Source organism: Macaca mulatta, chromosome 8, assembly GCF_049350105.2.
Source record: "Macaca mulatta isolate MMU2019108-1 chromosome 8, T2T-MMU8v2.0, whole genome shotgun sequence".
In the NCBI taxonomy this organism is placed as follows: Eukaryota; Metazoa; Chordata; class Mammalia; order Primates; family Cercopithecidae; genus Macaca; species Macaca mulatta.
In genome coordinates this window covers 95,501,462-95,524,287 of record NC_133413.1, presented here as the reverse complement: position 1 = coordinate 95,524,287, position 22,826 = coordinate 95,501,462, and the positions used below count along the sequence as shown (strand labels likewise).

The window sequence follows — 22,826 nt, the reverse complement described above, 5'->3', positions numbered from 1 at the left end:
GAATTAGGTAACTTGACTTTATTTACTAAAGATTTGAAGTCCATGATACAAAGATTATGAAAAAGACTGAGTATGGCAAATGGGTGGTGAGAATTTCTCTGGAAGTTTGCAGCCCCCCAGATTTCATGCTGGCCAAGACTACTGGTTGAAAGAGACTCAGTGAACATGATGATTGAGTTTTCACACTCACATGTGAGATGTGCCTCCTTCAAACCTTGTTATGATGTTGGCACATTACCTGTCTAACATGAAAAAAAAAATTAAACTGAACTAAAAATGAAACATACCCACTTAATAGCCTTTTCTACAGTCAAACACATTTAAAAACTTATATTCCTAGGAAAGAAACACTCATGAATAAGACGTAAGTACATTTTGATGCTGTATTTTGATATATTCTCTTTCTCTGTTTCTCTCCCTCACTGCCTTTTTCCTTTTCTCCTCCCTCTCTTTCTCTTTACTCAATTTATACTCTACACTGATCACATATATATGAATTTTGAAAAACGAAAGCTGTATTCAAATGTGTTTCTCATGCAGTTCCAGTTGTGTTTATGTGCATGGGAAGAGTCCATTTGGTACTTAAGTCACAAAGTTTCGAACTTATTATACAACATAAGTAGACTACTTTTTGGGTGGTGTAAAGGAAGTTTTGTATATGACCTGCATGCACGTATCAACAATGATCAATTATCAGTATGAGAATGAATAACTTAAAAAATAAAATACAAGTAACCCATAGGTGAACACTGATATATGAAAATAAGGTAATACAATGTTTGAATTTTGATAGATTCACTTGTATGCAAAAAGGAAATAAGGCTATTTATATGATTGCAATTGCACTCTTTCCTCTAAGGCCTCCATTGATCACTTTCTTATTATAAATGGAAAATGCGAAAAATACTGCAGCAGCTGTGTATATAAAGTTTACTAGTCATGGTATTTCTCCAGGTTAAGTCATGGCAGTTGACATGAATTTGGTACATTCTTACACCATCCTGCATGTGTCAAAAGAGGTAATGGCTGTTTAGTAAATATTTACTTTGTTAAGATGAAAAAAACAACCTGCAGATTTTTTGTGCATAATTCATTACCCCCAGTATAATATTTTCTTACACGTTTCTTTGCTTCTTAATTGTAAATAATTACTTAAAAATAATTGTTGGAGGAAGAAAGGTAGGTTTGAAAATAATTTATTGAAGTCTTCCTTCTCACCATAAAGCTTCAAAGCATTTGAATAAAACAAAAACCTCATTGACTTTGCATTGTGAAGCAGGTATTATTAACCATATGGTTACAAGTCATGAATATATCTCTCCTTATCTAAAAACAGTGGCAAAACATATTCACAAAGCTTTCCATAAAAGTGCTAGTATGAGAAAAGGCTTACCGTTGGCTGTAAAGCCTGGGAGAAAGAGGACAAACTATGACATTCATATTGCTTTTTTCTCAAGAAACATAGTCACTTACGGAGGTGATTGGTTTAGCATAATGTAAAACTAATTGTGCTCTCCTTCTCTGAATAGTGGGTAATTTATCTACTGGCTGTTTGGGAGCTTGGAAGCTTTTAAAACAAATTCTCCTGATGATGAATGCTGCTTAAACTTTCAATCTCTCCCATTTCTGAAAAACAACAGAGCTACTCGGTCGGACTGGATTGTACTAAGCCAACCAATTACTTCTACTTGACAAAGATGAAATGGATAGTATTAATCTACATGGAAAGCACATTTAATTTTAAACTTTATGCATTACTATATTTGAAATAAAATAGTACAGCAATATATAGAATAAATCCACCTTATATATACCTCTGCCCCCAAAATCATACTTTTAAATAAGTCTTCTGACTTCTTCAGTAGCAGGAATGCTTATTTTTGTTCTAATTCAGATTTATAACTAATAAGAAATTAGAGAAATTTACATAATCTATATTTTTAGGGAGCATATATAAATGCAAAAAAGGTAAAAGAAACTGTAGGTAAGACAGGTCACATAATACTTTATAGAAAAGCAAAGTCTTACGAACAGCAGTTATATTTGTTGCCACTATGGATCATGTTTCTTGAGTAATTGTTCAGCCATTCACACTTTTTACAGATAATGTGACTATATTTGGCTTTCACAAATCCCTCATTCTAAATGAGATACAATTCAATTCACATTTTTAAGTAACACAAACTAATTCCCAGCACCTATTATTCATCAGTTAAAACAACTCTTAGGAACCAAACTACATTACACTTTTAGGTTCAAATAATCATATCAAAAACTGTAATGGAGTGAAAACCAAAATGAGTAGTAACTTATTGGAATAACTACCAATGGTAGTTATATAACTGCTCCATTAGGTAGGTCTTGGAGGCTCAATAATCTCTATTCCTGAGTTGATGGCCATTTAGAGTGCAGGACAGTGAATCAGAAAACACAGGGGAGAATCATCTGAGATTTTCACTTTAAAAACAAGGCTTCGATGAGTAACATCTAGTATGTAATTTCCCAACAGGGTGACTACAGCCAATAATAATTTACTTGCACATTTTAATATAACTAAAAGAGTATAATTGTTTGTAACACAAAGGATAAATGCTTGAATTTAAATTGTTAACCCTTGACATTGTCTATAGTGATTCTTGGTAAGTTGTGACTCCACTGGCAAACTGTCTTCTGAACATGCTCACTGCATTTTTACCTGTCTCCATTCTGCCTTCTCTTTCCTTATTTCCCTGCCCCTCCTAACTGTTCAGTTTTAAAATTCGAACCCATTGTTCTGCCCAATAATTCTCATGTCTTTATCCTATTTTCCATCTGGCTCACAATAGTCATGAAATAAAAAAGACCAAGAAACGACAGGGCTTTTTAGCATAGTGGATCACAAATACCCATATCAGTGGGTTTTGTTATTTCATACAGAAATGGAAAGATAAAAAGGCTAGGAAAATCAGTCACTTTCTATAGTATCATAGAATTTAAGTTACTGTATATGGTATGCTAAGATGTTTTATTTTTCTCTCCTAAAACTGAAGCTAAACATAAAACAATACTATAAAACAATCATAAAAGGAAAAAGGAGGAACTTAATGTTAAAATAAATTTAACTTTATTTACCAAATCTACAGAAACTTTTCCTGCAAGTATTATAAAGTGACTGTCCAACTTTTGCACCATTCATGTTTTAGTTTAGTTTATAAGATTGATTTATAGACACAGTATAAACAGCTTTTGATTTCAAATTGAAAAGAGTATACTAACATCAATTATAATTAGAACTACCATATTCTTTATGGACATTTGGTTTGGGACATGGCTTATTGTATTAGACACACCTGAGACTGGGTGATTTATAAGGAAAAAGGGTTTAATGGATTTACAGTTTCACGTGACTGGGGAAGCCTCACAATAATGGCAGAAGGCAAGGAGGAGCAAGTCACATCTTACATGAATGGCAGCAGGCAAAAAGAGAGAGCCTGCACAGGGAAACCCCCACCCCCATAGCACAATCAGATCTTATGAGACTTATTTACCATCACAAAAACAGCATGTGAAAGACCTGCCTCCATTACTCAATTACCTCCCACCAGAACCCTTCTACAATACTTGGGCATTCAAGATTTGGGTGGGGACACAGTCAAACCATATCACTTACCATATGTGATTTTAAAGAACCCTCTTTTTCAAAGTTAATGACATCATTTTCTCTGTCTAATTACTGCTGTCTTTAATGAAGATGTTAGTGCAGTAATAGTTTTAACATCTAGACACACAGATCATTTGTGTTTCTGGAGTACATTTAACTGAAATCACAAATAATTTTCAAATAAGAGTCTATTTATTTTGGATTCTATAGGAATATTTTTTTTAGTTTGTTAAGATGTAATGATGTCAGGAACCATAATGATGTCTTCAGAACTGTAACTCCAGAAGCATCAGAGAACCAGAGTGGTTCAATGGTGAAGCTGGTGATTACTATCTTACAGTGATCTTGTCTAATCTTGCAAACAGAGCAGCAGTGCCTTTTACAGTAATTATGGCCAATGAATATGTAGCTTTGTCTTGACTATCTCAAATGATACAGAACTCTTAAGGCAGCTTGCTGTATTTGTAGATAATCGTGTTTAGAAAAGAATTTGTTACATTGAGTCTAAATCAGCTAAATGACTGAACTATTTATTAATGCTAAGCCAAAAACCTAGAGAGTATGACGATCAGTAAGATAGCCAGACAGAATGTGAGAGGTATTGAAGTATCAGGGGGTTCTGAGCTATCAGCTATAATATTCAGGTGAGATCTTCCAAGAAGGCAAGAGAGAGTAAGGCAGAAAGCAACTCCAATGGGAGGCAGGTTGGTTTTAGAAAGAACATTAAAGACACCTGAGTTACCTACCTAAGGTTCCGTTAATTCCCTCCAGATAGACTATGTGGTCTCTATCAGAGTATGGAAATGGGTGTTTAGAATCTGGAACTGGGCTAAGCTTGTGGGCATGGGTGACAATCATCATAATGACACTTATTCATATAGTGGGTGGAAGTTTATAAAAATAGTTTATGTGTATATTTTCATTTGATTTCTATTATAAATCAGTGAGGTTCTTGGGCAAGAATCACCCTCAGGTTGATTATTAGTTCTTGTATCAGAGAATGAATGTTTTGCCTTTCAGCCTAGACTAGAGCTTTCTCTAATATTCTGTTCTGACCAGTCATGGGAAGAAGCATTGTAGTGAGGCAGCCTGGGCACATCACTAATTATAGCACAGATAATCTTTACTGGGATGTGAAAATACATACCCTCATAATGAGTAGGAGATAAGGGATGGAATTAGTGGAAACATATTAGGATTTCCCCATACACTTCTACATGCTTTTCCCTGATTTGTAGTAGTTCTGCCTAAATATTTTTTTAAGTTCAGGTTTGAACTAATTAAAAATCATTTTAATTAAGAACGTGCTTTAGGCATTTGTCTGAAAAAGACCTTTTTGTTGTAAAACTACTTTGATTAGGTAAAAAGAACAATTAACTTTACAGTAAAATTATTGTGAGTTACATAATTTTATTTAAAATGTGTAAAAATTTAAATATTGAAAAAATTTAGTCACATTGTTTGGATGTTCTGTTACACATACATTAACATTTCTCTTATTTTATTCCAAATCGTACGCTGATATTTTCTGAAGATAATGATTATTGTATTTTGAGTATTTTGGGATCACTGACAATCATATTTAACTAGTTGGATTGATAGATTATAGTAGTTTTATTTGGCACATAATTTGTGTTTGATAATGCATCAATTTTTGATTTTTCATACTAATTATGTAGTGTCTAAAAATCATTATTTATTCCCAATGCTGGAAATGATGATGATAATTTTAGGATAGTACTCTAAATTGCCTAAGTTAATGCTAGTGCAAAAAAACCAAGTGCTGATTAATGCTAAGATTATGAACTTTGAAATTTCACACATTTGACTGCTTTCCACAGTTGCTTATGGGATTAATTTTAGCACTACAAGTAGAAATATCTAAAAAATCACTTTATATCCAACAGGAAAATGTGATTTGGAATTAATTGCTTTACAGGAATAATTTTAAAAGCCCTTTGAAAATGTATAGTTAACTCATAATTCTGAATAGCTGGGGGAAAGGTTGTCATGGTTGTTTAACAATTTTCATTTAATTAAATTTAGTGTATACACATTCAAAGATTAGAATATAATAAAGTGACTTCATTTTTAAAATTGCATAAAATTAATCTGACAGTAAATGAAATAGTATAGTGAAAAAAAGACACTATTATCCTATAAATAAACCCTTTTTTTTTTAATCAAAGTATATTTGGGAAACATAGTTAATTTAAAAAAGAACACTTAAATCTTAAAGTTTTGTAATATTACCAAAACACTTTTAACACTGAAATTATGCGGGATATAATAAAATACTGGATAACTCAGAATTTCAGAGTCTTGTAGTACTTTATATTTCATGTTTATAAAATAATTTCCAGAATTATAACAGATGTAGAAGGAATTGGAAATTGGGTTTAATCTGTCTTATGAATGATCATGCCATATCCTCTGCAGGTTACTTTTTGAAATAGATTTTGGATACCAACTCACCTGTGTTTTCCTTTATTCATTATATGAGAATATAGAATTTAGAAAAATCATCAGTTATATGATTATCCTGGTATAGATCAAGATAAATAGAACACTGGAGCATTTTTAGTCAATAAATTTTTGAAATAATTCAGTAAAAGTTGAGTTCTCTCCTAGATTTTTGTGAACAAATCTGTTCCCAAATAAGAAAACAAACTTAATTGGAAGGGCTTTTTCCTTTATAATCAGATTCCTCTAATAAGCTACACTTTATAGACCTGAACACAATGCTCTAACATCATGTGTTCATTGGAATTTGACTGGGGTAATCCACAAGACTCATGATCACTAGACTGTACTTTGATAAAGAGGAAGGGTGCTGTGTTTGCCTGGCTTTCTTTCTGTTGTATCATCTACACCTAGCATTACTTGCTGAGCAAAGAAGGTATGGTGTTACTTAGTGTATATGTGTATCTATCACTTGATCTTAGCCAAAAGGCCGAGAAGCGATCTATCTATCTATCTATCTATCTGTCTGTCTGTCTGTCTGTCTGTGTCTGTCTGTCCGTCCGTCCATCCATCCATCCATTCATCCATCCAGGGTCTGCACTGTACATCCAAAACTAAATTATTTATACTGTATTTCACAAATACTCATCTTAATGAAGAGAATCCTGAGACACAAAGTCACTTGACCAGGGTCTTACTGAAGGTGATAAAATAAATCCAGCACAGAATCACATATTTCTGCACTTACCTGAGGGTCACATTAAATAAATACTTGATTTGAAATAAACATGACAGAATATTGATGTCCCTTGTGTGAAGGTTGGCAATGACATGTTCCCAACAAACCTTCCTCTAAAAACATGGGTCCTTGGTGGGAGTTACTTTTAGATTTACTTTGGGAACTGGGAACTGCTTTGATTAGCAGAGTTTTGGCAAGTGAGTGTTAGGAAGGGGGGCAAGCATCTATAGCACTGTTTTGGAGATCCTCTTCTAACAGTATCAACAAGTGAAAGAGCAGAGGGAATTCGCTTCTGGGTTACAAAGAAGAATTGTGAATATTTACTTGCATATGTGTACATAACTTTAATAAATTTTAAATAAACATTGACCTTTTAAGGGAGTGATGAACAATGCTTTTTTGAAACTGGATTTCTGTATTTTTTTTTTCTACGTAATAAGGAATATATATTTTTGGTCTTAGTCTCTGGTTCCTAGCACAGAGCTCCTAAATCCCTTATAATTTCCTAAATGATAAGGGTGATGGGAGCATCTATCATTATAATATTTGGTTTTCGTACAGAGCTTCTGGAATTCTTGTAATTTCTTAAGTGATAGCAGTGTCTTTTGTTATTCATAACAAGCTCTTTGCTCTCACTTGAGTTTATGATGATGAGGTGACTTAGGGTAAGGTCCCTAGATAGTCTCAAGATAGTGTTGATCTCCAGAAAGACTGAGTGATTAGAGGGTTTGAACTTTCAGCTTCACCCACTGACCTTGAAGAAAGTGAGAGGTGCTGGAGCTTAAGTGCCATAAAACACTTGAACATGAAATTTGATGAGCTTCTCAGTTGGTGAAAATAGCCACATGCCAGGAGGAGGGTGCACACCAACTCCACTGGGACAGAAGCTCCTATGCTCAAAACCCTTCCAGTGAAGTTTTTTCCTGAATTCTGTGAGCCATCCTAGCAAAGTATTGAACAGGAGGAGGGGGTGCATGGGAACCTTGATTTATAGCCAGTAGAGCAGAGCACAGGTAAAGAGCTGGGACTTGCGCTGGTACATGAAATGGGGGAGTGGGAAGGGTAGTCTTGTGGACTGAGTCCTTAACCTGTGGGTTCGGATGCTATCTCCAGATAGATACTGTGAACTGAATTAACTATAGGACACCCAGTTGGTGTCCACTGGAGAACAGCTTGCTGTGTGGGAAAACCCCTCTACCACCACATTTGGTCATAGAAGTGTTCTGTGTTGTGAGAATAGAATAGAATAGAATAGATCAGTGTGTTTTTCATCAGACCTTCTTACAGCTCTATCAATAGCTGCATACCAAAGTATTAATAATAGCTAAAAGTCATTGAATATTTCAATGTAATTGACTCATGAATTGGATATGTTTGGGTTATGAAAATATAGAACCAGTTTTATTATTTATATAGAAAATACCATATCTTGCATAGGAATAAAAAATAAAAATTAAATAAAAAATAAATTGAATCTTTCAAAAGCATATTCTAGTCAATGGATAGTTGCTAGTTGAACTTTCTGGTAGGAAGAGAAGGAAATTAAGCCTCAGATTTCCTATTCTGTCATCTTGCTGATGTCATTCTTTTTGGCTAAACTTTTTCAATCTAATATATCAATACTTCCAGATATAGTTACTCCCTTTAAGTTGATAGAAACAACTCAAAGAAAAATCTATTTGTTGCTTAGCATCAATAAATAATGGCGATAAAAAATGCCCATGAATATCAGAAAATGAAATATATCTTACATTTTGAAATCATTTAAAATTCTGGGTAAAGTTTTAGAATAATTGGGTCTTATCTCAAAGTTATTATTTTTCATATAAATATCAGAAAATTTCAAGTGATTTAAATTTATATTAATATTATTTTTCCTACAGCAAAGGTTAAGAATGATTTCAAAAAACATGATATTTTATATTTTACGGGAACAAAGATTGATTCTCAGGCACACAGGTAAGTTTCAGAGGACTGAAGTGCAATTAGAGTAGTGAGGTGAGAAGCTATGCACTTGATTATATAAAGAGCATTTTCAAGTGACTTTTAGATGTAATTACTTTTTATGTAGAATTCATACTTATCTCTTATATATATTTTTACTTTATAAACTTTTTAGCCCGTATTATTGATGGTAACAGATTTTTTGTTTTGAGATTTGAAAGCTGTCTCATTTAGACATAAAAACATACGACACCTATCAGTGTAAGTATGAAATGTGTATGTGACTGTCTGTATTTTAGGTACCCCTGTTAATAGTAGATCACTTATTTTAAGCATTTAACATCTTACAGCCCAAGACGTTGACAGCATGTCTAACAGAGTAGATCTTTCTCTGATATCTTTTTCTTTATTTCCAGTTTTTATTTGAAAAAAATTTATCATTTTTCCATGGTGGCAGTACAAATAGAACTGTGCCATGTTTAGAATGTACATATGGAACTTCATATACCATCCTGCTTCATGTTAGATTGTAATTGCAAGTGTCATGAAAAATGTTTTTCTCTTGACCCAAAGCATTGTGTAGGTGTGCTAAGGGGGCATGTTATAATTTGCATACCCTGGGTGCCTCTCTACTCTGAGACAGCCTCTTCCTCTGTCCATCCTTTTCTGAACCTTATTTGTTATTAAAATCTAAGTAGCTATTGTTTGAAACAAAGTATGAATGTCTGATTCTCCAGGTTAAAGTGGGAGATGAGGATCTGTTAATTGTCAGAGAACACCAGACTGAAAATTTCTCCTTAATATACCTGGGTTCTTTAAATAGTTCTGTCACTGCTTTTTCCTTGGCAGTAAAACTTTGAGGCTTAACTTTAGTTAAAAACTTACATGTATTGAGGGCTTACTATATGTCAAGCCCCCTTTTAAGTACTTTAAATATTTTTTTTCCATTTAATATTCACACCAGCACCATGAGGGAAGTGCCATCATTAAACTCATATTATAGATTAAAAAACTGAGGCACAGAGAGGTAAGCCATTTGCTCAAGTCATGTAAGTCTTCATATTTGGCTGTAACTAACCCAGTGCTTTGTTCATACAGCCTTTATTTCTTACCATTGTGTGTCATACACTCTCTCCTATTTACAGCAATTTAGATCATGCCTAAGCTCTCAACATCAGTACCCAAATAGTAATACTATTATATTTAGCAGCTAATGCTCAACTACTTCTGTGTTATATAAATAGAAGGTTTATTCAAAATTATTTGTTATCTATTTCAGTATTTTTGTGGTAGTTTCTTCCTATTCCCTTTGGACAAATTCTGTGGTATTAATTAGCAATGTTGACACCTTACATCCTTTGAAAGGCAATAACAGGCTTGTAAAGAGGCTTTATTGAACTATCTCTAGAACATTTGGGCACTAGCCTAGCAGTTTCTCTACAATCAACTTGCTCTATTGAAACAAATATGTATAAAATATTTATGACTTTAAGTGTTCTTTTCATTGTGTGTGTCATAAGCTTTCCTTGTTAAAAATGAGGACATCTGAGAAGGCAGTATTCTATTTTGATGGAAATCATTTGCCATGTCACGGAGAGAGCCCAGGTGAGGGCATCCCATTGTCAGCAGTGGCTAGTGACCCAGAGGGCCATCTGCCTGCTGAGATCCTCAGGGCTTTGAAATACATGGCATGAAATGCTATCTCACTTTGAACAATTCTGAGATATCAAACTCTGTAAAATGTGGGATACTTTTCCAATGTAATCTAACAAGTCAGTCTGCAGGCGGAGTTTCTTCCAACTTCAAGTAGAAACTTGTGCCAAAAAACAAATAAACAAACAAAAAAGTGCTGGATGGTGACATCCAGTCAGAATATCATTCAGTGGCATCATCTTTTCAGACATGAGATGCAGATCAGCAGGATTGAGCTCTGCATTTCCTGGGGGTTTAGGGGAGGTGCACAAACTGCTAGGGCTGCCCAAGATATTGTTATATGGGAAGATTCATTAAAAATATTGACCCATAGTGAAAGGATATCTGCACTCTCATATTTATTGTGGCATTATTCACAATAGTTAAGCTGTAGCATCCACCTGAGTGTCTAACAATTGGTGAATGGATAAAGAAAATGTGGCATATATATACAATGGAATACTATTCAGCCTTAAGAAAAGAAGGAAGGACTGGCTTTTATAACACCGTGGATAAGCCTAGAGGACATTATATTAAATGAAATAAGCCAGGCACAAAAAGACAAATACTGCATGTTCTCACTTCTATGTGGAAACTAAAACAGTGGTCAGAAGCAGAGAGTAGAATGGTGGATACCAGAAGCTGGAGGTGAGGGAAATGTGGAGATGTTTGTCAAAGAGTACAAGGTTTCAGTTAGAGAGGAGGAGTAAGGTTTTTTGAGATCTATTGCATAGTATGGTGACTATAGTTAATAACACTGCAGTGTATATTTCAAAATTGCTAAGATAGTAAATTTCAAATGTTTTCATCACAAAAATTGATAAGTATTGGGGTGATGAATATGTTAACTTGATTTAATCATTCTACATATGTATACATACACTATAACATCACTTTGTACCCCTTACATATATGCAATTATAATTTATTAATATACAATAAAATATGAACATTGACTCATGTAGTGAGAACATTGCTCTTCCAGTTCTTTGGATTGCATCAATGAGAATGTTTGTGTCAGTCTTAACATCTCTCTAATACTGTCTATTCTTTTTAATGGGAGAAAGAGAATGAGAGAGAAATAGAGAGAGGAGAGGAGAGCAGGAACACAGGGCTTTTTGGTCATACACAAACATCAAGCTTTTTAAAAAAGTTTTGTCTTTTCATTATGTTTATTTTAAATATATCTCCTACTTATGAAAAGAGATACTTGGTTTTTCATTTATTAGAGTGAACTAAAGTTGAGTGTTAGATACATTTATTTTAAATAAATAATGAGGTAATTTAATAAAAAACTAAGTAAAAAATACCAATGATGCATAGTTTCGGCACAAACCAAAAGGGGACTATAAAAATCCAAATTAATAAAATTTGTGAAACCCTAATACAATGAAAATATCTAAGGGTGTTAGAATCTTACAGACCCCGATTGAAGGCTGATTCTGCCTCTTACGAGCAATGTGAGCTTGGGGAAGTTACTTAACCTTTCTAAAATCAGTTATTTATAAAATAGCTACTCCTTGAAGTTATTTTAGGCAATAATGAAATGACATATATAAAAAACTCAGCATTGTTTCTGGAAGGTAGTGAAAATGGAAACAGTATTGTTTTCTTTCCCTGTTTCGTCCTGACTTGGAATAAAATAAAAATGCTCTCAGCTTTTCACTGTGTGTGTGTGTGTGTGAACATTATATCTTATTTTCTCAGATTTCTGCCTTTTTAAAGATAAGCTGTTTTCCACATTTTTGGAACAACTAAGGCCCAAAATGATTCCAGAACTTGTTCAATTCACACAGCTTTAAATAGCAGGGGTAGGTATTATTTCCAATAGACCACAGGCTAGGAAGGCCTACTTTTAGGAAAGGTTACTTAATATTATTAAAATGTATTCCTAAAACGGAGGCAAGACAAAAAATATCAAATATGCATAAGGTTTCTGGGATACTTATCAGGTTCCAAGTAAAAAGAATTCTTATCAGGTTTCCAAAGGCCTGAACTTTCATTTCATCTCAGGCTATCCTGGAACAGGCTACCCCAGAGCTTGTGATTTTCCATATTCAGAGACATTCTAAAGACAGCGAAGGTTTAGAAGGGAAGATTCTTAGGCAGGGCCAGGCTGATAGTGCAGCGTGGTTGTGCCAGTGAGAGATTTAATGGGTGGAGAACCAGCTGGGCACAGTCCTGGCTGGTGGGTGACAAAGGTGTACCATGCCAGGGACTGAGCTGGAGGATGCCTCTTTGCAACTTGAATGCTACCAGGATAAAAACTTTGTGCCAGTCATGAAAATGTACTTTTTAAAAAAATGAATTAATTTCCAGAATATGGGGCAAGAATTGTAAAAGGTCAGCACCATTTTGGCAATAAATCTCTTTTCCACTGTGATTCTGTCTGTTGAGCTATGAAAAAAATTGGGGCAGAAAAGTGCCTCACTTTTCTTTTCTTTCAATTTCTGATTAAATGAAATGTGTTCATACCTGTTCCCATTTCTTCTGTCACAGATTATTAGATTCAGTGTAGCTTGAGCAGGTATACCATTAGTTTCCATCAGAAATACTGCTGTTAATGACTTTCTTAGCTTATTCAAGTACAAATTTCTTGCCCTGGTATTTATCAGATGAACATTGTCTTTTATCTATTCATTTATTTTTATTTTGTTTTTAGAGTTTTTACAGCTCATCATACTCAATATTTTAAAAAGCTAGAAAAAAAATCATTAAAGTCCTGTGCCTGTGAAACACTGGGAAATGAATCAATTATATTTGTATTTGGAACATTAAAAAAACAAACTTGAAAAGAATTTGTAGCTATTTGACAGATAAAATGCTTAGGCCACAGAAGTTCAACAACCTCTGGAAAAGGCAGTGAGAGGTCAGCATTTACAATTAACCAGCTTTTCCCAGAAAAGTCTATTAATGTATTCAATAAATACACTGTAGGGGAATTGGCTTGTGTAATATGTATATACTTTAACACTATTTGAATGAATTGCTGGATGTTTCTAAGAAATAAATAGCTTCTGGTATTTCTGTATAGAATATTTTACGTATTCAAAACATTTTAGGTTTAGAACTTAAAAAACATACAACTAAAGGTTCCAGTGTTTTTATAGATTGTAGGAAACAGAAGTATTACTATCATGTAGATCTGGAAGAAAGAGATGAGGTAATAAAAAAAAAAATAGTATTCATAATTGCTTGAACCCGGGAGGCAGAGGTTGCAGTGAGCCAAGATTGCACCACTGCACTCCAGAGTGCAGATGACAGAGTGCAGGTGACAGAGCAAGACTCTGTCTCAAAAAAAAAAAAAATATATATATATATATATATATATATATATATATATATATATAATATTCATATAATGGTAGTGCCAGAAAATTCAAGGAATAGAACACTGTTGTGTCAGGAATCCAAAAATTCATTGTTTAATAGGATAAAGAGAATTACTTTTATGTGTATTCTTAGAATACAAAGATAAGTGGAGAAATTGGAATGCTTGCACACTGTTGGTGGGAATGCAATATAATGCAGCCGCTCTGGAAAACAGTACGGAGGTCCCCCTCTCCACAAATAAAAAGAGAACCATCAGATGACCTAGCAATCCCACTACTGTGTGTTTATCCAAAGAAATTGAAATTAGGATCTCAAAGAGTTATGTGCAATCTTACACTCATCACAGCACTATTCAAAATCACCAAGATGTGGAAATAACCTAAATGTCCACTGACGGATGGATTTTGTAAAAGGTGGTATATACATTCAAGGGAATATTATTCAGCCTTTAAAAAGAAGGAAAATCTGTCATGTGTAACAACATGGATGAATCTTGAGGAGATTATACTGAGTGACAGTAAGACAAATATTGCGTGATTCCACTTATATGAGGTATCTAAAATAGTCAAATTTGTAGAATCAAAGAGCGAAATGGTAGTTACCAGGGGGCAGAGGGAAATGAACGTGTTGCTAATCATTGGGCATGAAGTTTCAGTTAAACAAGATGAATAAATTCTAGAGATCTGCTATATAACATTGCATAGTCAACAATACTGTATTGTGCCCTTAAAATGTTTTAAAGATGGTAGATCTCATGCTAAGTGTTCTTCTGTTCAATCTCTCTTCATTGGCAGACAATTCTCCCATTTAAAAACTAAACAGTTAAAAAGTAATAAGAAAATTGGTGGAATATGCATGTAACATGCTACAGTGAACAAAGGCGACATTAGAAACCAGAAAAGGAATAAAAAGTGTGGTTAAAATTTTATGAGTCTAAATGATATTTCCATGGTTACAGTGCCATTTTTAAAGATTACTTTTAACCAATGCAATTTGTAGAGTCTTCACATTTTCCCATAAACTGGAGGTGATTCTAGTTAAAGTAATGCTTTAAAAGTCAAATGAAGCAACTCTACAACCACTAGACAACCAGTGAATTATTTCTTTCTCATGAGTGGCTAACAGAAAATGGAAATATTTTTGAACATTTGTAATAGGTTTGGTTAAGCATACTCAAAAGCACGTGTTCACATATTTTGACATTATTTTCTTATAGAAATAAAATTAATTCTTTTGGTTCTCGTATGTTTACATTATTTGCTCAAATTACATTTTACCTCTTACAAAAATTGTGTAAATATTAGCATTAAAAATCACATTTTAATACTAGTTTCCTTAAACCTAGAAATTTAGAAAGCAGAGGTCAATTAGCAATGGTTAACAAAATTTACCTTGTGCTCATATTTATGTCTTAATAAATCCTCTATTTACAATATCTATCATATCATCTATTTTTTTCAGTGAATTACAAATAGACCTTTTAATGGACAAGTCTAAATTTAAATAACAATGAGGCTTAACAATGGACACTGAAGTAAAAATGAATTTAATACTCCAATCATACTCCGCTGTATTAGTTTTATAGAATATGTTCAGGTTGAATAATATATTTTACAATGTGAATCTTGGATATGTTTTAGAATATAATCTTCAATTTGAGAATGAAGCAGCCTGCCTGCAACCCTTTCTCCCCAAAAGAGGTTTTTTTCTTTCTTATTCACTTCCTTTTACTCAGCCCTTAGAATGGTGCCTGAGTACAGTAATCATTTAGTAAGTATTTGCTGGCTGAGTGAAAAAAAAAAAACGGCATTAAGGGCAAAACACATATCTAGACTAATTTTTACTCTATTGCATAAAACTCTTAATGTCACTAAGATCATTTTTCCAATAGCTTTTGCCCTTTGGAATTTGGGAATAATTTACAAGAAGAGAAAGACTTGTTTGCCTCTCAGAATCTTAGAAGAGTTTATTGATTTAATAAATTTGACTTGGCATCATAGAACTATAATACAGGTTTTGCCCACCCTACACAAAAATAAGCATTCTGGGCAAACTATGTGCAAGGCTATTTAAGAATCCTACGTTACTGATACTAGTATGTAGCATCTTACTCATCCTTATAGAACAATGGGAGTTACCTCCTGGGCAGGCAGAAGATGCCACTTCTCCCCATAGAACTCCCTCATATGTGTGTGTGTTCAGTCACCTGCCTGTAAGTGGTCTAGTCTGTCTCTCTGTGTTCAGGGCAATGTGAAGAGACTAAGGTATCAAAGGGCAAGGGTTAGGGTTGGGGATGGGGTGGGATTCAAAAGATCAAAATACAAAGATTTAGAATTTGTGGTCCGATTATGTACGACTAAGTAATGACAAACCCTTCTCCTTAAATAAGATAATTATGTATCATCTCTTTTATCTTGATTAGTTCCTTTATTCTTAGTATTCCCATATAAATAAAAATAACTTCCTCCAAATTTGAAATCGCTGTAACTTTTCTCAGCAATTTCAAATGATTTGGTGTTACACTGTACCCCAGTTCAACAGAGAATACCTCAAAAGAGTGTCTTGATGTGAGAGACAAGATTGCTAATAAAATATTCTGGACTTTTAAGACAATAAAAGTTACAAAGGGTATGCATAAACACCATAACCAAATCATTTAAAAAAAGAGTCTTGCTATGTTGCCCCTGGTCTCGAACTCCTAGGCCCAAGTGATCCTCCCACTTTGGACTCCCAAAGTATTGGATTATAGGCATGAGCCACCAAGCCTGGCCACCAAATCATTTTAATTTTTTTTGTTTCAGTGTTACTAAAACTTCCTGTAATTGGCATGTCCACTAAATTTTGTTCCTTGAAGAAAATATTAAGTTTGCCATACAAAATCCCATAGCAGGGATTTTCATAAACATGATTCTATTTAATCTTTTCAATAACCCAAAAATCTTCCTTTTAACAGATATGGAAGTGAGCCTCAGAGACTCAGTGATTTGCCTAAAATATATCAATTAAAAGGCTTGTCCATCTGAACCTGAAATCCAAATAACCCCTAAAGCCTAAATAACCCAAATAACTGAATGATAAATGTATATCTGCACTTTGTAAGGGCAAATGGAAACAATTTTATCCATTATAAAAGACAAAGCACTGACTTCCCCTTTCCCCTGTCTTAGTGTATCTGTTTGGAGGCCTGGTGAATCTGTGTCCTTCCTCTTACCTTTTACATCAAAATAAATTTTATTAGGGATTAAGCACATTCTCCAATGTCTACAATGTAGACATATGATATAGTTTGAATATGTGTTCCCCGTCCAAATCTTATGTTGAATTGTAATCCCCAGTAATGGAGGTGGGATCTGGTGGGAGATGATTGGATCATGGGGGAGGATTTCTCCTGAATGGTTTAGCATCATCCTCTTGGCGCTGTTCTTGCAACGGTGAGTGACTTCTTGTGAGATCTGTCTGTTTAAAAGTGTGTGGCCCCTAGCTCTCTCTCTCTCTTGCTCCTGCTCTGGCCATGTGACTTGCCCAATCCCACTTCGTCTTCTGCCATGATTATACTTCCTGAGGCCTCCTCGGAAGCTGAGGCGACGCCACCATCATGATCCCTGTACAGCCTACAGAACTGTGAGCCAATTATACCTCTTTTCTTTGTAAGTTACCCAGTCTCAGGTATTTCTTTATAGCAATGTGAGGATGGCCTAACACATCTCCAAGACTGTGAGTCAAGTAATATCTGGATACATGATGATGTTGAATTTTATGTGAGGCTTATTAAGAAAGTTAAGAAACCCTTTGTTCTGGGAAATGGCTTACTGCAAAGAACCACCCTTCTCCAGTTGATTTAGATAAGATTCACACTTGTTTATTTACCTATACTAAGGCCAGACACAAACACTCCGAATTCCCCCTCTTGCCCTCATACATGACTAACTGAACTATTTTGTCTCCATTGTTCAATGAGAATAAAATGCTTATTAATCAAACTTTGGTTAAGAGTTTCTCCTCCCAGGACCCCGAACTTCAGTCCACCCTCAGCCTGAGCCACCACCCATACCCTCTTTAAGGGCCGTCCTGGAAAATATGCTGGCTTCAGGGTAAAACATCCTCTGATATATTTACTCAGTATGCCAATCTTTCATCCCACTTCTCCGAGACCTTGGGTTCTTTCTAATCTTGTTTACTCCTCTTATAAAAAGAAAAACCCTTCTTGCCTAGTACTTGAGATGCTTGCAGATCTCATGGCCAAAGCATTCTCCCTATTGCAATAGTCCCTCTGCCCCCTTGCAATAACCCTTTCAAATAAGTCTCTCATTACTAAGTCCAGATTTGTTTTTTACTTGACAAATGTAAAAATGTAGCCCTGGAATTACCTCTGAGATCTCTCAAGAGCTGTTCAGAAAACTGTCATGAAATATGATTTTTTGTCTCAGGGAAATAATTGTCCTTTCTTCTGTTTGGCCAAATAAAATGTGTGAGATTTCGTCCTGATGACCAAGAGGGTTTGAAAAAACTTTAGACCGAGTTTTTCCTGACTATTGCCTCCTGACCTCCCTTTTCTTAGAGCATTTACTTTAGAAAAATTGTATTTGTAAATTTTCCCTCTGCCCCTTGGAGATATAAATCTTCCCCCAGCTTCTTACCAGTTGCACAATCCCAGGAATATATTTCTTAAGGACCTGGAATCATACCTTTGAACTGTAATCATCAAGTAAGAAGCAGCCTCTATCTCTTTCTCTGTGGGAGGTGTGAACCTAACTTAGATAAGCAGCAATTAGCAAACACGGATGGCCTAATTACACTGACCACCCTTCCCCTACCACCTCCAGTACTTTTCCACTAGTTACCTCGTGCTTAAAATCTCTCCTGCCTGTTTCAGCAGAGCTGAGTTCAATCTCTCTCATTATGACAGTCTTGATTTCTGTTGAAACAGTCTTAAATAAAATCTTCCTTGCCTGTTTAACTTCACCCATTGTTATTTTTGCTTTGACACTAACATTGTGGTCACTTTGGTGCTATCTTACATGCTTTGGAATTTATTACCGCTTATACAATTTTAAAAATTTTGTTTTCCTACTATATTGATAGGGAGAGGTTTTTTTTTTCTTCTTCTTTTTTTTTTTTTTTTGAGACAAAGTTTCACTCTTGTTGCCCAGGCTGCAGTACAATGGTGCAATCTTGGCTCACCGCAACCTCTGTCTTCTGGATTCAAGCCATTCTCCTGCCTCAGTCTCCCAAGTAGCTGGAATTACAGGCATGTGCCACCATGACTGGCTTATTTGTTTGTATTTTTAGTAGAGACAGGGTTTCTCCATGTTGGACAGGCTGGTCTCGAACTCCCAACCTCAGGTGATCTGCCTGCCTCGGCCTTCCAAAGTGTTGGGATTACAGACGTGAGCCACCGCGCCCAGCCAGGAGCGGTCTTTTTGTTGGCAAAATGGTTTTATTTTTCTAACTACTTTCATAATTAGCTTTTTGAAATCTCACAGAATTAAGACTTCAGATTGCCCCATTTTCCTCTAACACATTATAGCATTTTTAGAAAAGGAACTATTTTTTCCTATTTTTGTATATTTAAAGCTTATTTTTAAGCTGCTTCTCATTTCCAAAGGACTCCAGAATCTGTTCTCTTCCTCCTGTGTTACCCTCTGTATAGAAACTCAGAAATGGTGAAAATATTTTATTTTGTTTGGATCTATACTCTAGATTTATTATTTGGCTTTTAACATCATGAGAGGCTGTTTGAAAATTGTATATCTACCACAATACTCTTAACATCTCAAAAATCCTTAGAACTAAAGCCTATTTTTAAATGATCACATCGTATGATAGCTGCACTGATAGCTGCAGTTGAAATCAGAGCATCTATCTTACTTATCTGGGCGTATTTTAGTTTTGAGTCCTCTGAAATTTACTTTTCTTTTGGCTTTAAAAATTGTAGATCAAGAGTGAGAGGAAGGCTTATTTTCTGGTTTGTTTTATAAGTCAGCATTCTAGCTTTGTTAACCAAATTCAGGTTACTTCAAATTTGCATCTCTATCACTTGTGGGAGACAATATTTCAGAACCACTGAAAACCAACATGAGAGAGTCAATACTGCTGTGTTGACTTTGATGTGTTGGTTTTAAGCCTCCTCCTGTTGTTCCTCCTCAGTGCCTTCAAGACTCAGGCTGCTGCCTGAATGACCTAGTGATTAAGCTGTAATGAAAACTGTTTGCTTCCATGCTTTGTATAATAATCCTCAAAATCACAGAGGGAATGCACACAAAAGTAATACTTAGAACACAATCTGATTATGGCAGACAATAAAAATGTGCTTAAAAATGCTCATCATATATTTGAGGTAATCTGAGAACATTTTCCTCTCTCTTTAACAAATATTTATGAACATTAACATATGCTAAGCACTACACTGAGGAAAAACACAAAGTAAAACAACCCCTGAGAAGTTTACAAATCAGTGATCCGGAAAGAAGGAAAATCATTAATTACAATATAGTAAGTTAAGTATGAGGAGTTATGTACAAAGCATGGCCTAAAGAAAGAAGCAAACCCAAATGGATGTGTCCTTGTTGGGGGACAGATTTATGGAATGGGTGACATAGAATGATGATCTTTAAGAGAGAAGATGTTTTTGCCAGAGAGACAAAACATAGAAGGTAGAACGAACGGGTTATTCTGGGCAGAGGGAACAGCATACGTAAATGCGTGGAGGCATAACACAGTGTGTCAAAATCATCAGGTAACCCAACATCCCTCAATCTACTCACTCATCCATCCCCATAAAAATGCTAGATACTGTGCTATGCGTGAGTGATCCACAATGAAAAAAGAACAACCTGGCTCAAATGGTTTTAAGTCTAGTTGAAGAGAAAGACATTTTAAAAAGTGGTAGCAGCACTGAAGGAAGTGTCCTAACAGAGGTTTGCGGGAGTTGTGGAGGATGCACCTGAGTAACTTGGAATTTCAGGAAGGTTTCCAGATAAAACTGAGTATTGAAATAAAGGTGGATGTTCACCAGGATCAGGTATGGAATGATATTTCAGGAAAGTCAATCCCTACCCCTCACTCTTACCCTTCAGGCAACCTCTGTCTGTTTAATTGCAATGACACACTAGTGCTCCACTTCCTTGACAGCATTTGGTTATATCAGCCAATTTTGGTCAGTCTGAGTGAGGGTGTGCAGTGTTACCGTACTGTAGTTTTAATTTGTGCTTTCTTGAAGACTGATGATTTTGAGTGAGTTTTCATATGTTTACTTCTTTGGTGAAGTGTCTATTTGCCCTTTCTTCATGTACCATGTGCTCTATCCCAGTGGTTCTCAGCTTTGGCTGCACTGTAAAACATCTTTAGACTTTTGGTCTGGGCTCCACCTTCTGAAACTCTGATTTAATTGTTACGGCTTGTGGCCCCTGTCATTGGTGTTTATGAAAGATACACCCTCAGTGATGTCATGTGCGCTCAGTTTTGAAAACTCTACTGTTGTACTTCAGGGTTCTCGAACTTCAGGAGGCACCACAATCACCTAGAATGTGTGTTAAAACATAGAGGACTGGGGTCCACCCCAGAGTTTCTGATGCAGTGAGTCTGGGTTAGAGCCTGAGAATCTGCATTTCTACAAATATTCCACATGATATGATGCTGCTGGTTCTGGGGCCATCCTCTGAGCTCCACTGCTTTAGCCAAACTAAACTGACAACTTCCCCAATTCTTTCACATCTTTCTTCCTTGTATATACTCTCTTCTCTCTGTGTGGAATACCATCTAATTGTTTTTCTTACTTTGCATACATTTTTTCATTCTTCAAGAACCAACTAGAATGTTACACAGACTTTGTGAAGTCTGCTGTATCATCTTACTTCCCATACCCGATTGCATGACTTACGTGACATTTTTACCTATCATACTGTTTTGTTTATTTGTTCTGGTTGTAACATCTTCTCTTCTACCCAGAGAGAGGTCTGTGAAACCAGAAACCAGTAGGTCTTATTTTTTGAATCTTAAGCAACCAACAATATCTGGCATATTACTGAGTTTCCACTATTTAATTAAAAATTCTTTTGGTGGTTGTTTCAATGAATAAGTGTCTGGGTGACTAAAGAAAATGTGATATGTAAAGCTTCTTACATACTCAGTTTTCATAAACCACAAGTTACCATCTGTTACTAAATTCATGGCTAGATCACATGAGCCAGAGAACAAATCTATAGCAAAAACTGCAACAAAAGCCCTATATCATCACAGGATACTGTTAGTGTTATCTTTATTTAAAAAGCCGTAAGAATAGAATTTAAGAATAAATTGTTTTGAATTGAGTGTGCTGAGAACTATAAAATCAAATAAAAATGTAACAAGCTGAAATCAAATCGTAATTCTTCTCAGAATATTACAGTTGTTTCCTGAAGTCTTTCTTATCAAATAAGAAGTGCTTTTTAACAAATTTGAATACTCTAGCATTTTTAAAAATACAAAGTTTCATATGAAGATTATGTTGCTAGAAATGTAATGTTTTATTGAAAGCTTCACTGGCAAAATGAGATGATCATAACAATAGCAATAATGATAACAAGAGCTGCAATTTACTTGTTTACTTTGTACCAGTGACTTTGTTAAGTGCAGTCCATGCATTAAATTTTTTAATCGTTACAAAAGCCCCATGAGGTAGGTATTATTATTCTGTTTTCAAATCAAGGCTGAAAGAAGTTAAATAGTTTGTTCAAGGCCAATATTCAATTCCATTTCTTTGTAGGGGTGCCAGATAAAACACAGGAAACCCAGCTGAATTTGAATTTCAAATTTATTAAATAAAAACACTTTTTGGTACATTTCATGAAATATTTGGGACATGATTATATTAGAAAATCACTTCCTATTTATCTGAAATGCAACTTTAACTGAGTGTCCTGTATTTTATTTGCTAAATCTGGAGACCCTATTTCTATCTGACTCCAAAAATTTTGCATCAGACCACTAGGTTGTATTGCATTCCAATTTTCTCTTATGTACAGGTAAGTATAGGTT

General features: G+C 34.9%; 1 protein-coding gene and 1 pseudogene across 11 annotated transcripts in view; one reads left to right on the top strand and one right to left on the bottom strand.

Annotated features, from left to right (window-relative positions):
- The window catches only part of RALYL (RALY RNA binding protein like), a 735,427-nt gene that overhangs the window by 1,769 nt on the left and 710,832 nt on the right, over positions 1–22,826 (bottom strand).
- Positions 153–248, top strand: LOC114680526 (small nucleolar RNA U13; annotated as a pseudogene).